Source organism: Myotis daubentonii, chromosome 8 (assembly GCF_963259705.1).
Source record: "Myotis daubentonii chromosome 8, mMyoDau2.1, whole genome shotgun sequence".
Lineage (NCBI taxonomy): Eukaryota > Metazoa > Chordata > Mammalia > Chiroptera > Vespertilionidae > Myotis > Myotis daubentonii.
Window position 1 is genome coordinate 57,577,564 of NC_081847.1, and position 18,492 is coordinate 57,596,055.

At 43.6% G+C, this 18,492-nt stretch overlaps 1 protein-coding gene and 2 pseudogenes across 4 annotated transcripts in view; all 3 read right to left on the reverse strand.

Moving 5' to 3' along the window:
- YES1 (YES proto-oncogene 1, Src family tyrosine kinase) overlaps window positions 1-5,502 on the reverse strand; it is a 54,309-nt gene extending 48,807 nt beyond the window's left edge. Inside the window, exon 1 of one of the 4 annotated variants that reach the window (XM_059706513.1) lies at window positions 5,325-5,502. The gene's annotated coding sequence lies outside the window, so the exon portion shown is untranslated. Of the gene's footprint in view, window positions 1-4,636; window positions 4,810-5,324 lie in introns of those variants that run through there. The other 3 variants (XM_059706514.1, XM_059706512.1, XM_059706515.1) reach the window with 3 other exon arrangements.
- Window positions 5,503-12,599: 7,097 nt separating this feature from the next.
- LOC132240377 (small nucleolar RNA SNORA38) lies at window positions 12,600-12,713 on the reverse strand (annotated as a pseudogene).
- On the reverse strand, window positions 12,691-17,248 carry LOC132240105 (zinc finger and SCAN domain-containing protein 4-like; annotated as a pseudogene).
- Between the last annotated feature and the right edge of the window lie 1,244 nt (window positions 17,249-18,492).

Below are 18,492 nucleotides of genomic sequence, written 5' to 3' on the forward strand. Positions count from 1 at the left end.
CTCATCAATGTTTCTAACTCTCAATTCCTCTCCCTTCCTCTCTGTAAAAAAAATCAATAAAATATATTTTTTTAAAAAAGAATCCCTTGCCACAGTGAGCTCTAGATAAAATATATCAGTCATAGAAAGAAAAAAAATGATAATGCAAGGAGAAATGCGCTTTTACATCGGAGTTTTGTAGGAGCACAAAGAAGGGGGTCAATACACCAATGTCTTGCTAAGTATGTGCCATAATGACAATGCATACCCGTTAATGTTCAGCTGTGTATTCTTCTATACCTCTTCCTTCCTTTTGGTTATACAAGTTTGAGTGCTGTTTTCTCCCAATACTCTCTATCCCCCATCCAAAATTAGCCAAAACCCTGAACCACCAAGTTTCAAAGCCAGGAATTGTTGCTGTAGATTTTCCAACAGTAGTGGTAAAAGAGAAGACAAGATACTACGGCTCTTTCTTGGCATGTTTATAAACTTAGCAACATTTCAGAAGCAGCAAACGTTGCCTATGGCACATTCCAGTCTGTGGCTTGCCATATTTAGATGATTTTTTACCTGCATTTATTGATGTCCATCTTCTCATATCCCATAAGTAAAAGAAGAATAACAGGAAATAGAATCTAGGGTTCCCACTTGCAAAATTCAGACTGCAGGGGATATGCAGTTCTAGATCTCTTTAAGGTTTTCTACTTCCGGGGGGGTGGGGGGGGGATCTAAAGAACCTGCTTTATAAACCCTCCTGCCACCCCCAAACAACAGTAACAGTTGCAGCATTTCTGAGAGACACAGCTTAAAGCAGCATGGAGTAAGTACATGATATATGCCTCATATATACACTCAAATAAGGGAAACTGAAGGGCAATGCTATCCCAGGCATAGAGGCTTAAACTCAGTCCTACCGTACCTCACTGGTACATCATCCTGTTGTACTCTGAAATTACTCTTTCCTGGAGTGAGCTTCAAGATCTTAAAAGTAACACCAGGTAAACCCAATCCAGACCAGGATATGTTGCCATCAAGTCGGCTAGTTCCAAAACAGTAGTGCTACTGCAACCAATGATTCCTTGAAATACAGACATGTTAAAATTACCTTGGCAGCAGATTTGGCTCTTCTCTCTCACCCTCTGCTGTTACTATACCTCCTTTTGCTAAATCTGCCTCTGAGTTTAGACAGGAGCTGGATGGTTCCTAATCACCCAGCAGCTGCAGCTGAGCAATACTCAGGCTAATTGTGGCGCTGAAGCAGCTGAGAGGAAGAAAAGCCGTAATACATACCCCACCATAGACACACACAAACTGCCGTACACACTACCAATAAGATAACAAAATACTTTAATAGGAACAGATTATTTCCTGTAAAGAAAGGCAGTTATACCTTGCTAGAGGAACTTGTATTTGTATTATAGATCTATTTAAATGTGAACTGAAGATGACCTAAGCCATGTAGGGTTAACAATGGAAGATCTTAACTAAAACTTCCTTTAAATATTCATGTAACAAAGCCAGCACCACAAACATCACCTTCATAACATGACTGAAAGTTCCTGTGATAGAAGAATTTGGCACAGATGTGATCCCTTCCTTCACTCTACATTACAAAATGCCAACAACTAAAAACGATCAACAACTAAAACAGCAAGCCTTACATAAAACAAGAAAAGTAGCATAATGCAATGATTCTCAGCATTTTTGAAACTCCAATGCCATACTGTACTTGCTTTCTTTTGAAACAAAACATACTCCTTTAGGTGTTATAAGACACATCTTCATTTAACTTAAGTCAAAACATATTTTATGCTCAGAATTTCATGACATCCTTAAGAGTATCAAAACTAAGAATATCAAAACTGATCTGAAGTATTACTATTCCAGAAAACTGAATATGGATGAAAGTCAAGACTTTACCTTGATGCCATAGTTAATTCTGAGTTTTAACTGTTATGTTACATAATTTTTTGTAAAATAAAGTGTATTTAATACTTAATGACCCAACAGTACCCATTAGTTTAATAAACATATTTGATACCTACTAATTGTCACATATAAAAGCTGAAGAGGATTTAAAGTTAGTAAAAACCTGGTGTCGTCTCTCAAAATATTAACATGTTCTTTATATGTCAAACAAGTTGCATGCACTAGCTGGATATAATAATAATTATTTAATAAGTCTAAACCTGTTTGCAAAGGATAATTTAACAGTATTCTAAAGTCAGTCACCAAATGTTGTCATTTATTTAAATACCTTATATAAAATAAATTACACACAGGCTTCTTTAAAAAAGAAAAAAAGTTTTATGTAAACTACAACACAAATACAGAAAAGCACACAGAACAAATGTATGGCTTAATGATTTATACTAAGGCCAACACCCTTGCAAACAGCACCAGGTTAAAAGAACTTTGCCACCACTTAAGAAGCTGGGTCTCCAATCACAACTTCCTCCCTCCTCCCATACCTTTACTTCTGTAGAAATCACTTCCTTGCAGGTTTTAAAAAATACATATAGATTTATCACCCAAGTTTGTATTCCTAGGCAAAGTTCAGTATTGCTCTTTTAAATTTTTTATAGTAGTATAGTAGTATAATTAAGCTTCTTTTTAGCATAATGCTAGTAGAAACTAATGATGTCTACACTGAACATGAGATTGAGTTACATTTATAAAGAAAAGTTATTCACATTAATAAAATACTATCTAAAAAGACACAGCGTTAAACTTTGTGTACACAAGTCTTGTACCATGTGCTAGTAACATATCTCTTATACTGGGTCATTGCTAGTCATTTAGAATATTTATTCTCCTAACACTACATACCACAGAGGAAATTTATTTGCATAGACACTGACTTTTGTTTGTTTGTTCTTTTGTTTTTGGTGATGAAACCAGGGAACAAACCAGGGATGCACAGACATTGATTTTGTAGCTTGAGAATTTCCGGAATTTAAAAAAAACAACACACAAAAAAACTGAAACCATGTATTAACATTATACTTCAGTCATAAGACAAATTCCACCTATCCCAGGAAGATAGGTCAAAGCTGTAATTTCACTTTCGGTTGAACAGAAAGGATTCAATTTTGTGGTTTATGAAGTCAGCAAGAACATACTACAAAATTAAACCTAATATAACATTATGGTGGCTATAGCAGACTACATACTTTAAGAGCCCTTTCACCTTTATTATTCTGAAAACAGAGATACGAACTGTCTTGTATTCAGATTCAGATAAAAGGCAATTGGTTTGTTTTGTTTGTCTGTTTGTTTGTTTCAAATTTAGGAGCCTAGGAATTGTCAACCAGCATTCAAAATCTCCACTGAGGTTTAGCTAATGTCCGAAAGTTCTTTCTTACGGAACAACATATGAAAACCACCTATGATGTACACAAGATCCTTGGCTTCTAATCTCAGGCGCTCCTTCATTACCTGTCCATTCAAAATGCTTCGTGTCCACTGTGTGCCAAGCACTGCAGCCAGTTCAGACGTTAAATTTACCATGCTCGCCTCAAGGGCACGGTCAGGCGTACACACTTCGTGATATTTTCCTCCGTGTGTAATTTAACATTAGAAACTTAACTAGATGGTTTAAATACCCTTAGGATCATCAAGACACCGTTAGCACTGCAATCCTCCAGTTACAATACACACACATGCTATAATCACGTATATGCACAGGCGAAAGCACCTATGGGAACACACACAGCGGTGGGACATATACACATCACAAGCCGCATGCACATAAAGCTGTGATCCCACTAGACTAGAAGCTTTTCATTTCTTTAATGTATAAATGGCTAGTGTATTATTCCAAGCCTGTTTCGATTAATCACGCAGAAAAGAACTCAACCAAATCCAAATCTCTCACTCGCTACACAACAAAATTAAAGCAGTCCCTACGTCGGGCTCGACTCTCCAAACGGCGCTGCCCTGCCCCAAGACAGCCAACGCTGGAAGCAATTATCGGGAAGGAAAACGCACTTTGGAACAAAATTCTCTGCACCCTGTGGACAGAGGAGACGGAGCGGCACAAGACCGTACAAGTGGATGCTCTGAATGGCATATTTCCCAGCCCCCAACACATAACAAAGGAAAACTTTAACATGTTGTGGTTTTCAATCAAACCCAGGGGAGCGCGAGGCTCACCCACCCGCCCCGCACGCACACCCTCGTCGGCTCGGCTCGGCCCGGCCCGGCTCTCCCGGCGCAGCTGCCGCCGGCGCAGGTCCGCACTCAGACCCCGACCCCGACCTCCGGGCCGCCTCCCCCGCCGCTCGCTCCGGGGTACGAGCCCAGGGACACCGCGCCTCACCTCGCCGGGCGGCCCGCACCGCCGTCAGGACGCGGGGGGCCGGGGAGGGGGGTCCCCAGCGTTCCCAGCACCTGAAGTCGGACTCGGGTGGGAACGGGACGGACGGGACGGGGCGGAGACCGAGGCTGGGGGCGAGCAGGTAGCGTCGGGAAGGAGACACGCCCGCCGGGCAGGCCGGGTCGGGGGAGGGGAGAAGTTTCTCCTCAACTTCCCGACTCGGAGCCGGCGGGGGCGGGGAGCGGCGGCGCCTCCGGGCGCGGGCGGGCGGGCGCCGGGGCCTACACTGCCCGGCCGGGGTCGGCCGCCTCCGCCCGCGGGGCCTCGTCCGGTCCTTACCTGCCCTCCGGTCGTGCTCGCATGGGTCGCGGCTCCTGGGGCTCCGGGGGTGGGGAGGCGGCGGCGGGCGGAGGCGAGGCCCACGGGGCCCTCTCCCTCCTTCCACCTCCTGGTCCCGGCGCCCGGCGGCAGCGACGACAGCGCGGTCGACCCCAGACTTGTTACTCCGGGAGGAGGGAATTCCCGGGCTCCCGCCCCTCGCCCTCCCGCTCCATCGCTGCTCCGCGGGCGCCCGCCCCGCTCCTGGCGCCGCCCCTCGGCGGGGGCGGGGCGGGGGCCGCAGCCACCTGCGCGCGGCCGCCCGCGACCGGAACTCGCGCCGCGCCCCCCGAGCTCCCGCGGCCCCGACCTTCCGGCGCCGGCGCGGAGGCCGGCGGGCCACCGACCTGCCCCGCCGCGGGCCTCCCGGGTGGCGAGTCGGAGTCACGGATCCCGACCCAACATGGCGGCGGGGTCCGAGGCGGATTCCCGCGGCGGCGCGGGGGGCGTGAAGGGGCGGCTCGGTGCCCGCGGAGAGCCGGCCGCCCCGGAGATGGAGCCGGGGGCGCAGAGCCCGTCCCCCCCGCCGCTCTCCTGGCCCTCGCCCGGGTGTCTGCGGTGCCGAGGGCTCCGGGGCTTTGTTTTGGGGGGCGGGCCGGGCCGAGGGTTTGGGGGACGGTGAGCTGTCGGCGCCAGGCCCCGCACTCACTGGTCGGTGGTGGAGTCCCGCTCCGCAGGGCGCCGGGCGCGGCGGGCGCTCCTAACGCCTCCTCTCCGGCGGGGCGCCGTCCAGCCGCACGCGCCGGGCCTCCCGCGCCGTCCCAGCCCCGAGCTTCCTGTTGCCTGTGTTTGAACCGCGGCGGAGTTTTGTTGGCGACTCTCCAGCGATGAGATCCGTGGCTTCGCTTGGGGCAGCTTAAGTGTGCGGGATCCTGGCGACATCCCCGGGAGGGGCCGGGGCGGGTCTGACCCTGCGGGAGAGCCGGGGAACTGAGGCTGCCGCCCTGGAGTCCCGCGCACCGGCCTCCAAGAACTTTTTTTTTTTTTTTTTTTTTTTTTTTGCCTTGTATCCAGTCGCTGGGGAAGGGAGAGGATCCAAAAGGAAATGGGATAAAGAGGAGGGTTAGTCAAGATCGGAATGGGCTGAAGATCCAGGCTTTTCTGATGAAATCACTTCTGCCCCGTCACACCCGGAGATTAGTTCCTCTTTGTATTTCTTTTTTGCGGTGGCTATCGAAACTGTTAATGTGGGATTGTTGGTTTCCTGTGTGGTTTTTGGCGAAATTCAATATCATCATCTTCAACAGATAAGAAATAGTACAATCAAGTGTCAGTATGCACTCTGGTATTCTGGGAGCCCGGAAAGGCATACAAGGGTTTGGGAAATGTTTCCTCCGCTCCCCGTGCCGGCGGTAGGCATAGGCTCTCCGCTCATGAAATGGCACACAGAACGTGGAAAGGGGCTTTATTGGGTGTAACTACTAAAACTTCATTTGCCACTGACTGTCGCAGGCATGAAAATTTCCACGTGGGTTATATTCAGGGTTTGCTTGGTTTTTTTAACTGGAAAATAAATTCCTGAGCTGTTTCTTAACTAATAAATAAAATAGAGATAATATTTTTGTTGTTCTAAACTTTCAGCCTCAAAAAATCAACTCTAAAATGCTCGTTAACCCTAGTCTATCCCAGACTAAGGGATAAAGTGGCTTTGAAGATGTCCTGTATGTAGTTTTACAGGTGCGAGAGTGTCAAAATCTCTCCTACCTGTTATTGGTTATATTAAGTCGCCGTGTACTTTTCTTCTCTCCACCCTCATTTTGATTATTTTTATTACCTTATTCCCTGTTTTCTTTTCTTTTTTTTGAATATTCATCATGCAATCCCAAGCTTCAGTCTGTAAATCTTCGACTCAATGGCTCACCAAGGAACAAAACACAAAAACTAGAGAAAGAATCTTAAAATCTCACTGAGTTTGGTAGAATAGAAATTGTTTTTAAGTGAAAATCTGTTCATTCATGAAAGGGACAAAAGAAGCAAATTTGTGTATGTCCCACATAGCCTAGAGGTCTGGGAGGTATGTGTTAAAGCGTGATAAGGACCCAAGTCTTGGAATTCTGATTCTGGGAGAATCAGCTGGATGAAAAACGCAGAAGAAAAATTGAAACAAAATGAATGAAATATGTTGTTCCTACAAAAGTGAAATGCATTATTTTAATGCTTTCAATTTTTTGAAAGTTTAAAAAAATGTGCAGTTTAGTTGGGGCATGCTTGCTCTAATCCTGGAACATGTGATTTTGCCAGGAAATGTTTGTGTTTAGGATAAACCTCTCCTGCCAGCTGTCAGTAATCTGCTGCTTTCATCACTGAGGCTGTGACGATTTTCTCTTCCTGGTAACTAGAAAGTCTGCAGACCTACACAGGGTGCATGCACTGGTCTTTGCTCCTTAATGACTATCCCACCCCAAACATGCCTTCCACCCCACTGTGCTAACCACTCAAAGCCTGGATCTCCTCACTCCATTCAGTACCTGAAGTGATTTACACCACTGTAGCCTTGCCTCCTCCATCTGGCCAAAACTGCTGGTAATCCAGTTTGGAGGAATATGAGGACCCCTCTAAGCAAAGATTTGGAGGATCAGGCAAAAGGAAAGTGTTCTTCCTAGAATGTTAGGTTCTGTAGGGCCCGGCTATAGGGTTAAGCCTCAGACTGACCTATTGGCAAAGCCACAAACAAGTCCCAGCTTAGAGGGCACATTACCTTATGAGCTCCCTAGATCCTCCCTAGGTAGCTAATGGGCTGTGGGAGGTGTAGCAAGTGCTGCCAAAACAAGTGAAACTCACAAGAACATTGTAACTATGGTGACCACTACCTTGTTTACCTCTGGCTATAAAATAAAGGCTCAGCTTGCCTCTGGATCTCTCTCTGTGGCCTTAGCCAGGCACAGGAAGATCCACCCTAGACCCAGCTTATTCTCTCTGTCATTTCTTCAACCTTCACCACCCTCACTTAGGCTTGTGGAACCCTTGGCTGAGCTGGCTTGACACAAGGTTCATTGTATCAAGCTTAGTGGAGAGGTACAATAAACCATTAATTTCTGAATGTTCCGATGCCTTCGTTGCCTTAAGGGCTGGTGCTTGTGTATTACAGTTTACTTCCCACTCAACTGGGCTGTCTAACAACCAATTCATTGGATGTATAAGTGTTGGGGTCCAACCCCAGCGGGTTCAGGCGTTCCCAAAGGTGTGGACGGAGTCAGTGAAGAAGGAATGACACAGGCAGCATTCAGGTGATCAGCAGCCTAGCCAGGATCTCCAGCCAAGTTCTGTCTTTTATTGTCTTGTTACATCTGTATTTATACCAGTTGATTTTAATCCTGTCAATTTTGATTCCAAAGGTTAGGGCGTTTCTTATCTCCATTCCAGGGAGTAAAGATTATGTAGCTTAAGGGTGATTGTTCGTAGTTAAAGTGATTACCCGCCTGGCACTTAGTTAAGGGGTTTTATTCCCTCCCTAACTTCAGGGAAAAATCCCTACCTGGGGAAACAACCTTTCTCGGAGAGGTGACCGTGGTTAAAACACATAGCACCAAGAAGGTGAGCAGACATATTAAGAACAGTATGCCATATACGCCAGGTCCCTTGAAACATATGCTGTGCAGATGTTTCTTCCCTGCAGCGACTGTGTCAAGCAGCAAGGATGGACCGGCTCCTGGCATATAAGGACACATCCCACAATGTATACATGTAACAGGCTTCCGGCACATAAGGACACATCCCACAATGCATACATGTAACAGGCTTCTGGCATATAAGGACACATCCCACTATGTATACATGTAACAGGCTTCTGGCATATAAGGACACATCCCACAATGTATACATGTAACAAATGGCAGTCTTACAGGAGCCCATCTTTTTGCTCTTTTTTGTTGCACTCTGTAGTTTTTAACTTCATGGTCATCTGGTCTACACTTAGAATTTCACCTGTGCTGCTTGTGCCTTCCTCGCTCCAGGACTACTTTTTGAACATCTAGTCTTTCATCTCTTCAGTTCTTTCTGGTTCTTGTGTAATTTGGTCCCAGCCCTGTTATATCTAACAAAGTTCTTGATTTCAGTTCTAGCTCTTCCTGGTATCTATTTGCCTATTCCTAGGTAACCTTTCCCATCAATTCAAACTTTCATACTCTCCACTTGGTTTGTCACTCTGTTCTGGGACAGCCGTTTCTCAGCTCGACGGTATTTTGCACCTTCTCACATGCCCTCTGCCTAGCAGGATATAGCATGCAATGGACACCTTTTGAGGGTGTCTGTTTAACCCAAGTTCCTCTTTGAGAATTGGTCCTCTCCCAATAGCTGGACTATAGCCCTCTGTTCTGAGTATTGCTACCCTCAGGAATTTTGAATATTGAGGGAGTGACACAAAGGTGACTCAGATTATTCCTGGTGGTAGAGTTGAGAGGCCAGCGGCAGGAGGTGAGTGTTCAGGCTAGGGGAGTCAGTCCAGTAGTGGTAGGCAACAAGTGTTCTGTGTTGATGGTGCCTGTGTCTCAGCAGACCATCCCTGTGGCAGAACCTGAACTCCGCCTTCTCTTCCTTGGTTCCTGCCTGAGCCTGCTCCACCAATCTTCCTGTCAGTTCTCTGAACTCCCTCTTTTTCAGTTTGAATTTAGTAGAGACCATATCTTTTCTCTACAGATGAGAACCACTACTTAGTTTCTGCTTCTTACTTGTACTCCTGACAGTAAACACAGGTGATGCGAGGGCAGCATATCCTGCACAGAGTAGGGGTAAATATGGGGTGGGGTGGACCAGTTTTCACAGAATGAAGCAGATGCACAGCAAGAACCAAGGATGTGAGATGGTAGGACCCCAATGCTGAGACTCCAGTTGCCTTGAGCCACATGTAAGACCCCCAGAACTAAAACAGAGTTGGCAAGTCATTCCCTCTGTTACTAAACTCAAGGGGTTTGTTGCTTGGGGTGTTCTATTCAAGAATGAGACATGGTTGTCACAAGGTAGTTTTGTTTATTTGCAACAAGTAAAGGAAACGGAATTCATATCCAAAACTCTGTCTCTTAGAATGGAGGTTTAACCATTCCTTATACACACTATTTGGCTAATTTCACTTTGATTTCTTCTTTGCAATTGACTACCCGTACCCTGTTTATTTTCTCTAGAGCTTATCCTGTTTACATCCACCTCTGCAAAATACTGTGCAACATTTTTAACATTTAGCAAAAACAGCATTTAGTAAGAATGGACCACACTTGGAGACATTTGTCTTATGTAACACCTCTGCCGCCCTATGGTAGTCATTGCATTTAGATCACAGCATAGTACACACGCTTTCTCCCAGAGCCACTGACTTAAATCCTCAAAATTCTCAGTACAACAATTCAGCCAGCAAACATCTAAAATTGGTTTTATAGTGCCCATCAGTAGATGAGTGGCTAAAAAAACGGTGGTACATTTATACCATGAACTATTATGCAGCAATAAAAAAGAAGGATCGCTTATCCTTTGAGACAACATGGAGGGACCTGGAGAGTATTATGCTAAGCAAATAAGCCAGTCAGAGAAAGACAAGTATCACATGATCTCACTCATATGTGAAATTTAATGAACAAAATAAACTGGTGAACAAAATAGATCCAGAGATGTAGAAGCATAGAACAGACTGTGGAATCTCAGGGAAGGCAAGGGCAGGTGGGTGGGTGGGAAATGATCAACCAAAGAACTTAAATAAATACTAGAGGCCTGGTGCATGAATTACTGTACAGGTGGGGTCCCTCAGCCTGGCTGGTGATCAGGGCCGGCCGGCTGGGTGGAGGGACTGCGGGAGGTTGGCCAGCCAGGGGAGTTGGCTGGGGGGAGTGCACTGACCACCAGGGGGCAGCTCCTGCATTGAGAGCCTGCCCCCTGGTGGTCAGTGTGCATCATAGCGACTGGTCGTTTGGTTGCTTAAGCTTTTGTTTATATAGATATGCATAATACATGGACACAGACAATAGAGTGGTGAAGGACTGGGACAGGCAGGAGGGGCAGATTAGAAAGGGTCAATGGGGGGGGAAAAGAGGACATATATAATACTTTCAACAATAAAGATTTTTTTAAAATAAGTTGCCTTTAAACAGAAACACATAAAACAGGGTTATGCATAGGTCTGTGTCAAAACTGTGATTAGAGGCTCCCAGGAACCTAACCCTGTGTTTTCTCCAGGACCAGTGGCTCAGTATTTGCTAATTTCGTGTTTGTAGTGAATTTATAGAACATAATTCCTGTGAATAATAAGAATCAGTTGTATGTCATTTTTTTAAAAAAATGCACTAACATTATCTGTCATTTAATAACTGGAAAACAGTTTGTTGCACTAAGTACAGACAGCCAAATGCATTTTTGACATAACTTTCAGTTAACTGTAATAAACATTTACTAACTATAATGGTCAGATAACGTACAAATACAATGAAATGCATCCCTGCTTTAAACAGCTTTATACCAAAAATATAAATAAATAAATGCAAACATAATCACAAAAGTTATTACAAAGAGAAAAACTTTAGGTAGAGGGAGAAAGGCTTCATAAAGAGCAATCAGCCCTAGCTGGTTTGGCTCAGTGAATAGAGCATCATCCTGCAGACAGAAGCGTCCTGGGTTTGATTCCTGTCCAGGGCACAAGACTGGGTTGTGGGCTTGATCCCCAGTAGGGGTGCAGGAGGCAGCCAATCAATGGTTGTCTCTCATCATTGATGTTTCTATCTCTCTCCGAAATCAATAAAAAAATATATATTTTAAAAAAGAGCAATCAACCATCTAATTTTTTGGATTATTAATATATCTAATTTGATCAGTACAGTCAATGAACTATAACCAGGATTCTATGCAAGGCTCTTTACTCATATTACCTTATTAATTATCACAGCTCTATAAGATTAAAAAATAAAATAAAATTGGTCTTATATATTGAGACCCATTTGATATCTCTGCCCTATAGCTTTGTAATTTCTGCCCAAGACACTATTTGCAATTCCTGTAGCCATTGCCAAGTGTTTGGCCTTCACTTTTCTGATATATGGTCATAATACGTCAGTGTCTCTGACAATGAGTTTAAACACCACTAAAATTGCTATCAGGTTGCTACTTCCTGGAAATCTTTACAACTGGGTTATGAAAAGTAGAACATAACTTTGCTTGAAGGCAAGAAGTTAAAGTTAGAATGTTTACCTACATCAAAGGTTTAGAAAAGAAACTATAAATTAGTCATGCTCTTATCTTTTAAGGTAACTGATGCCAGATCATGAAATATAAACAGTTGGTGTTAAATAACTTTTTTATTATATTCTGTAGACTAACATTGTGGGTGGGATTTAAAGAAACGTGTTTATAATAAATATATGCTTTTGAAAACCCATTTTATTCTCCTTTTTCAAGCTAAACCTGTTTGTATTTTCAGTGGCATGGATAATTATTTTTATGTAGATCATTATTTTATTATTAATATTCAATGGTATAGATCACATTTGTGCTTAAGCAAACTAAAATCTGACCAGATTTTATTATGTGGTATAAGCCATAATGCACTTAATTCTTTTGCAGAATGTATTTATGTTTCTTTGACTGTATAAGAACAGCTCTTTTGAATACTTGAAATTAGCTACCTGATTTTTCTTCATTCTAAGGGAATAATATAGCAAAATTAACATAAGATTCATGCTTTGATGAAACATTTTAGGTCATCTGAACAAATTAATAAGATCGGCAATACAGAACTATGATTGACAGCAATGGCTATCATTTCTTGAGCCCTCACATTTCAGGTGCTTTACCTACATCATTTAGTGAATCCTCATAATAATCCTGGGGTTGGTAATGCTATCCCCATTTACAGACTGGATTCCTCAAGGCTTGGATAGGTTAACTACTGAAAGTCATTGTGACTACAGGAAAGACAGTATTTTGAAAAATTCTTTCTTTTTTTTTTTTTCTATGTGGGATGGTTGATCTTGAGCCTGCAGGGAGTTCTCCAAGTCCACATTGCTTTGCCTTCAGTTCTTACGTGTCCAAAGACAGGGAACCACAGAAAAGTTATTTCAATGGCCATGTGGAACAGCATTTATTTGTACAAATTCTGGAATCATTAAAATTAATAAATTGCCTTTATAATCAGGAATACATAAATAAAAAATGTGAATTTCTAAAAAACCCAAACTGAAGATCTTGGGACACTCCTCACACTGGAATGGCTTTTGGGCTCCGTGGAATCTTTCTTGGTGTCCCCCACATGTGGAGTTTCCCTCATTGTTCTGATGGGTAAGAGCAGGCTCAAGGGTGATCTGGTCTGACCTGGAGAGAAACACTGGTCCCACCTCCATAAGGAGATCTTGATTAGAGGGTCCTTTTAGGGCCCTTCCTGAGACCTGGAGGTGCCTAGACGTGCTCTTCTGGAGCTGAGTGGATTCTCCAAAGAAACACCTCCCTCTTCAGGCCTCTCCCTGGGTAATGAATAGGGAAGGTGTTTGATTGCCTTGACTAGTAATACTGTCATTTACTTCAGTAGTTTTCAAAGAAATGTTGCCACCATTTTCTTTATCTTCATCTCTTTGTCCTTCATACTTTGCAGAGAGGTATCTTGGGGAGTCCAGAAGGGTGTCCTCACATTTGCCTCTATTGGGATCCAATTGGCAACTGTTTTGTTAGATGAACAATGATTTCTCTTAAGGGCACATCCTCAGAAGAGGACTTCCTGTTCCTGCATGCGCAGGTGAACCACGCCAGGGGGCTGCACGCAGTCACCACTCACGTCCTCCATGAATGTCTCCAGGTTTCTGCCACATGATTCCCATTCTTCCTTCAATGTGGAGCTGTCACTGCAGTACCTGCTGATCATAAACTGTTCTAGGACACTTGAAAAATCACTTCCTTCTTGCTGTTTTTCTGGCTGCAGCCATGAGGGAAGTGACTTATAGAGCCTTTGCAGTGTCTGCCTTGCACATGAGTTATTGCTGTTTTGAAATAAGCTGAGCTGAGTGATCTGAAACCCAGATACACCTCTGGCCCCCACCTTTTGGAGAGCAGGTCTTTGGCTAGGTTTAAAGTCCGTGTTTTCTCACTTATAGTCATCCCTGCATGATTCAGATAGAAATGAGGTTCTGAGGTCTAAATCCATTCTAAACAATATTTCTCACAGACTCAATTTCCAAGATTCAGTTCTTTAACTCCTTTGTTGATCGTGGTGGATGCTTAGAAGACGGTGAGCTCCTCGAGAAGAATGAACTTCAAACTGGGTAATCCTCGAACAAAGGCTGAGCTGCTGTATGACTGGCTGTCTGCACTGGGTTCATCTGACGGTTTAATATTTTAAAAATCAGCTTATTTATTCATTCATGAAACATTTATAGACTATCTCCTAATACATTCTGTATATTTTAGTTTATATTGTATTAAAAGAGATATGATGACTTTTTTTTAAGTAAAGAATTGGCACTCGTGTTCATTTTAGTAATATTAATTCCAACAAGTTAAAATCAAAACAGAGCTAGAAACCAAGGAATGGATGTTTGAAAACCACGGACTGGGAAATTTGTTTTATGCTATGGTGATGAACTTTTAAAATTTATTTGAACTCTTGTTCAGGAAAATATTTAGGTTCTCCTTAGATGGCTTAAAGACCAATTGTCTAGCTGTGGATTTTATTTGAAAACCATGAAATTGAAAAAAAAAAAGTTTCCTTTTATAAAAGGCTCCAGAATAAATATCTTCTTTAAACTTTTCTCTAAAGTCTCACATATTCTCTGTAAAAATTACCGGTGTTATTTCTTTTGAGATGATGAACTATACATGCAAAGAACAAAATATTCCCTGAATCTATTTAGAATACATAAGATCTGTTCCTAAATGTTTGCCATGTACCCTCAGGAATCTGGTAGAGTCCTTAGCTGGTTTTGCTCAGTGGTAGAGCTTTGGCTGTGGACTTGGGCCTTGGGTTTGATTCCAGTCAAGGGCACGTACCTTTGTTGCAGTCAAGGGCACCTATGGGAGGCAACCAATAGTTGTGTCTATCTCACATCAAAAAGAGATGTTTCTCTCTTTTTGACTCTCCTTTCTATTCTCTAAAAAAATCAATGTAGCCCTAACCAGTTTGGCTCAGTGGATAGAGCGTTGGTCTGCGGACTGAAAGGTCCCAGGTTCGATTCTGGTCAAGGGCATGTACCTTGGTTGCGGGCACATCCCCAATAGGGGGTGTGCAGGAGGCAGCTGGTCGATGTTTCTCTCTCATCAATGTTTCTAACTCTCTATCCCTCTCCTTTCCTCTCTGTAAAAATCAATAAAATATATTTTTAAAAAAATCAATGTAAAAATATCCTTGGGTGAGGAGTAATAACGAATAATAATCTGATAGACATTAAAAAACAAAAAATACAGCCCTAGCTGGTATGGCTAAGTGGATAGAGTGTCAGCCTGTGGACTGAAGGGTCCCAGGTTGGATTCCAGTCAAGGGCACATGCCTGGGTTGCAGGCTCGATCCCCAGTGGGGGGTGTGCAGGAGGCAGCCAACCAATGATTCTCTCTCATCATTGATGTTTCTATCTCTCCCTCTCTCTTCCTCTCTGAAATCAATAAAAAATATTAAAAATAAAAAACAAAAAATACAGAAATTTGTATATAATCTTGAGATGGTTAATAGCACAGAATTATGCAAAGTCCTAGCAAGTATATCATAAATTTGATCATTTGGACATATAAACACTTAGTAAACTTACCTTAATATAATCAGATTGAAAATCCACATAAAACTGTGAAGTGGAAAGATCTTTGGCTTGGGAGTAAATATTCTGATTCTACTGCAAGTAGGTATTGGATTTCTTTTTAGGGGGCAAAATGATTCTGTAATTAGTGGTATAGTTGCACGACTTTGTGAATATACTAACAACCACTAAATTGTACACGTTAAAGAATTAACTTTCTGGTATGTAAATTATATCTCGATTAACATAAAATTCTGGTCCCACAATTTTTGCCTTTATGTAGCTATGCAATCATTTTCTTTCTAGCTTCATCGAGATATAATTGACATATAACATTGTTTAAGTTAAAGGTGATGATTTCTGTTTATATTGTGAAATGATTAACACAATAAGGTTACTTAGCATACCCATCACCTCACATAATTGTAATTTTTTGTGTGTGTGCAATGAGAACATTTAAGATCCACTCTTGGCTACTTCCAAGTATATGATACAGTATCACTAATCACACCGAATATAGATCCTCAGAACATATTCATCTTATGACTGGAGCTTTGTCCCCTTCAATTAGCATCTCCTCACTTTCCCACCCTCCAGCCCCTGGCAATCACCATTGTAGTCTCTATATCTGAGTTTGGCTTTTTTTTTTTTTTTTTTTTTTAGATTTCACATAAGTGAGGTCATACAGTATTTGCTTTCTCTGACTGACTTTTTTCACTTAGCACAATGCCCTCAAAGTCCATTCATATTGTCCCAAATGGCAGGATTTCCTTGTTAAGGCTGAAAATTTTATATATATACTTGCACATCACATTTTCTTTATCCATTCACCTGTCAGTGGACACTTAGGTTATTTCAATATTTTGACTATAATGATGCAATAAATATGAAGGTACAGATGTCCTTCAAGAGAGTGATTTCATTTCCTTCAGACAGATAACCAGTGAGATTGCTGGATCATTCTGCTGTCCAAGGGGAACTCCGTTGCTTGTGGGGTTCTTGGGGTGCCACTGAAATAAGCATTTTCAGAAGCCACCAGGGGAGGATGAGAGGTGGTAGAAGATTTTTTTGGTGTGGAGTTACATTCCTCTGTTTCTAATGTCCTATTTCCCCCAACCAGTCAGGAAAGAGGGGCAGCAGGGAGTTCAGCAAAGCCAGAAACAGGGCCACTGTCCAGAGTTTCTGTTCCATGTTGCAGCCAGGTGTGGTTTAGCATTCAAGCCAGAATAAAGCGCATTAGTCCACGTGTGGATCCAACGTGGCCGTGGGCCATGGGGGCACAGTGAGGCGCAGCCCCCTGCAGCAGGAGTCACAGGAGCCAAGAGAGGGTGGTTCCTTTGTCTAGAAGTTTATATATTCAGGTTTCTCTGGCTTGCGGTGGCCACGCCCATCCTGGTCACTGACTTGCTTTCAAGTGAGATTGAAGGGCAATCACTCTCTCACTTCACTTAGAGTCTTAGACCTTACTGGGCTTGTGTCTGAACTGCCTCTTACAGTCCCTTCTGCCTTCAGTCAGCAGGGAACAGACTTAGAGAGTGTTAAATGCAGTTTTTTGCAAAGCTATATGAATGTCATGCCTACATTATTTGGTCTCCCCTTTCACTCCTATCCTGTTAAATAATAACCAGTTTATTACAACAGCATTATTCCTCCCTGAGAAAAATAGAACCTCTTTACAATCCTACTAGAGGCCCGGTGCACGAGATTTGTGCATTGGGGTGGGGGTTGGGGGGGCGGGGAAGGGGCCCGGTTAGGGGTTGGTCCCTCAGCCTGGCCTGCGCCCTCTCGCAGTCCTGGTTCTCCTAGTCCAGGACCCCTTGCTTCTTACCTTCCGCCTGCAGCTGAGGTGGGAGAGGCTCCCACCACCATTGCTGCGATTGCCAGCCATGAGACCGGCTTCTGGCTGAGCGAGGTCCCCCTGTGGGAGCGCACTCACCACCAGGGGGCAGCTCCTGCATTGAGCGCCTGCCCCCTGGTGGTCAGTGTGCGTCATTGTGACTCGTCCTTCCTCCGTTCGATCAACTTGCATATTATGCTTTTATTGTATAGGATAGTGTTGTCGGTGTGCACTATAGGTCCTTTTGCGGCAACATGAGGAAAGAATCCCAAATGCACACGTGTGGAGAAGTCTAAATGTGATGGTAAGATTTTATTATGAATTAAGGGGAAATAATACACCCTAGGGGACCTAGAGGGTGGACAAACTCTGCCCCGAGGCTTTTGTTAATCCTCCATATGTCTTCTTGGTTTAAGACAGAGAACCATTGAAATTATCCAACCCAAATACCTAACTTTTCGAGGGCTTGGATTGGGCTCTCCTCCCAGTAAATTCTACTGGGGTTTCATGCCCTCTATCCAACCCAATTACCTTTCCAATGGTCCCCACCCTAGGCCCTACCTCTCTATTTCATCACCCTGACTCCCACTGCGCATGTGCCCCAGCAGAGGAATTCCTCCCCCACCTCTGGTACAGGGCTTTTAGCATTTCTAAGGTTGCCCGTCCCATTCTGGATGGAGGCAGCCCCCCTAGAGTGTATTAATGGGTCTGTTTATAAGTAAGCTAGATGGAAATTCTGTTCTGTTACTTGTTCCTTCTTCCCAGTTTATGAAAATTATTTCATCCCCTTTTGCTTTCTTCCTTATATTAATGACTCTAACTGCCTATGCTGACAATATGATAGCTCTATTTTTAATTTTTGAGGAACTTCCATGCTGTTCACCAATTTACATTCCCACTAGCAGTGCACAAGAGTTCCCTGTTCTCCACATCCTTGCCAACATTGTTATCGTGTCTTCTTGCTGATAGTTATTCTAACAGGTGTGAAGTACTATCTCACTGGGGTTCTGATTTTCATTTCTCTGATGAGTAGTGATGTTGAACATCTTTTCACTAGGGCAGTGGGTCATAATACAATACAGCTGGTCCTGAGGTCAGTCATGGGGTCACTGGTCTGGTTTTGCTGCTTTTCTGGACCTGGAGCTGAAATACAACTGAGGCCTAAATGTTATCTCTAGGGAGGAAAGGTCAGGGAGTCAAAACCACATGACCAGCGATATGCTAGGCGAGGAAAAGTCACCCTGGGGGGTGGGGGGTGGGGGGAGGTCCCACCCTACAATTGTCCATTGCAAGGG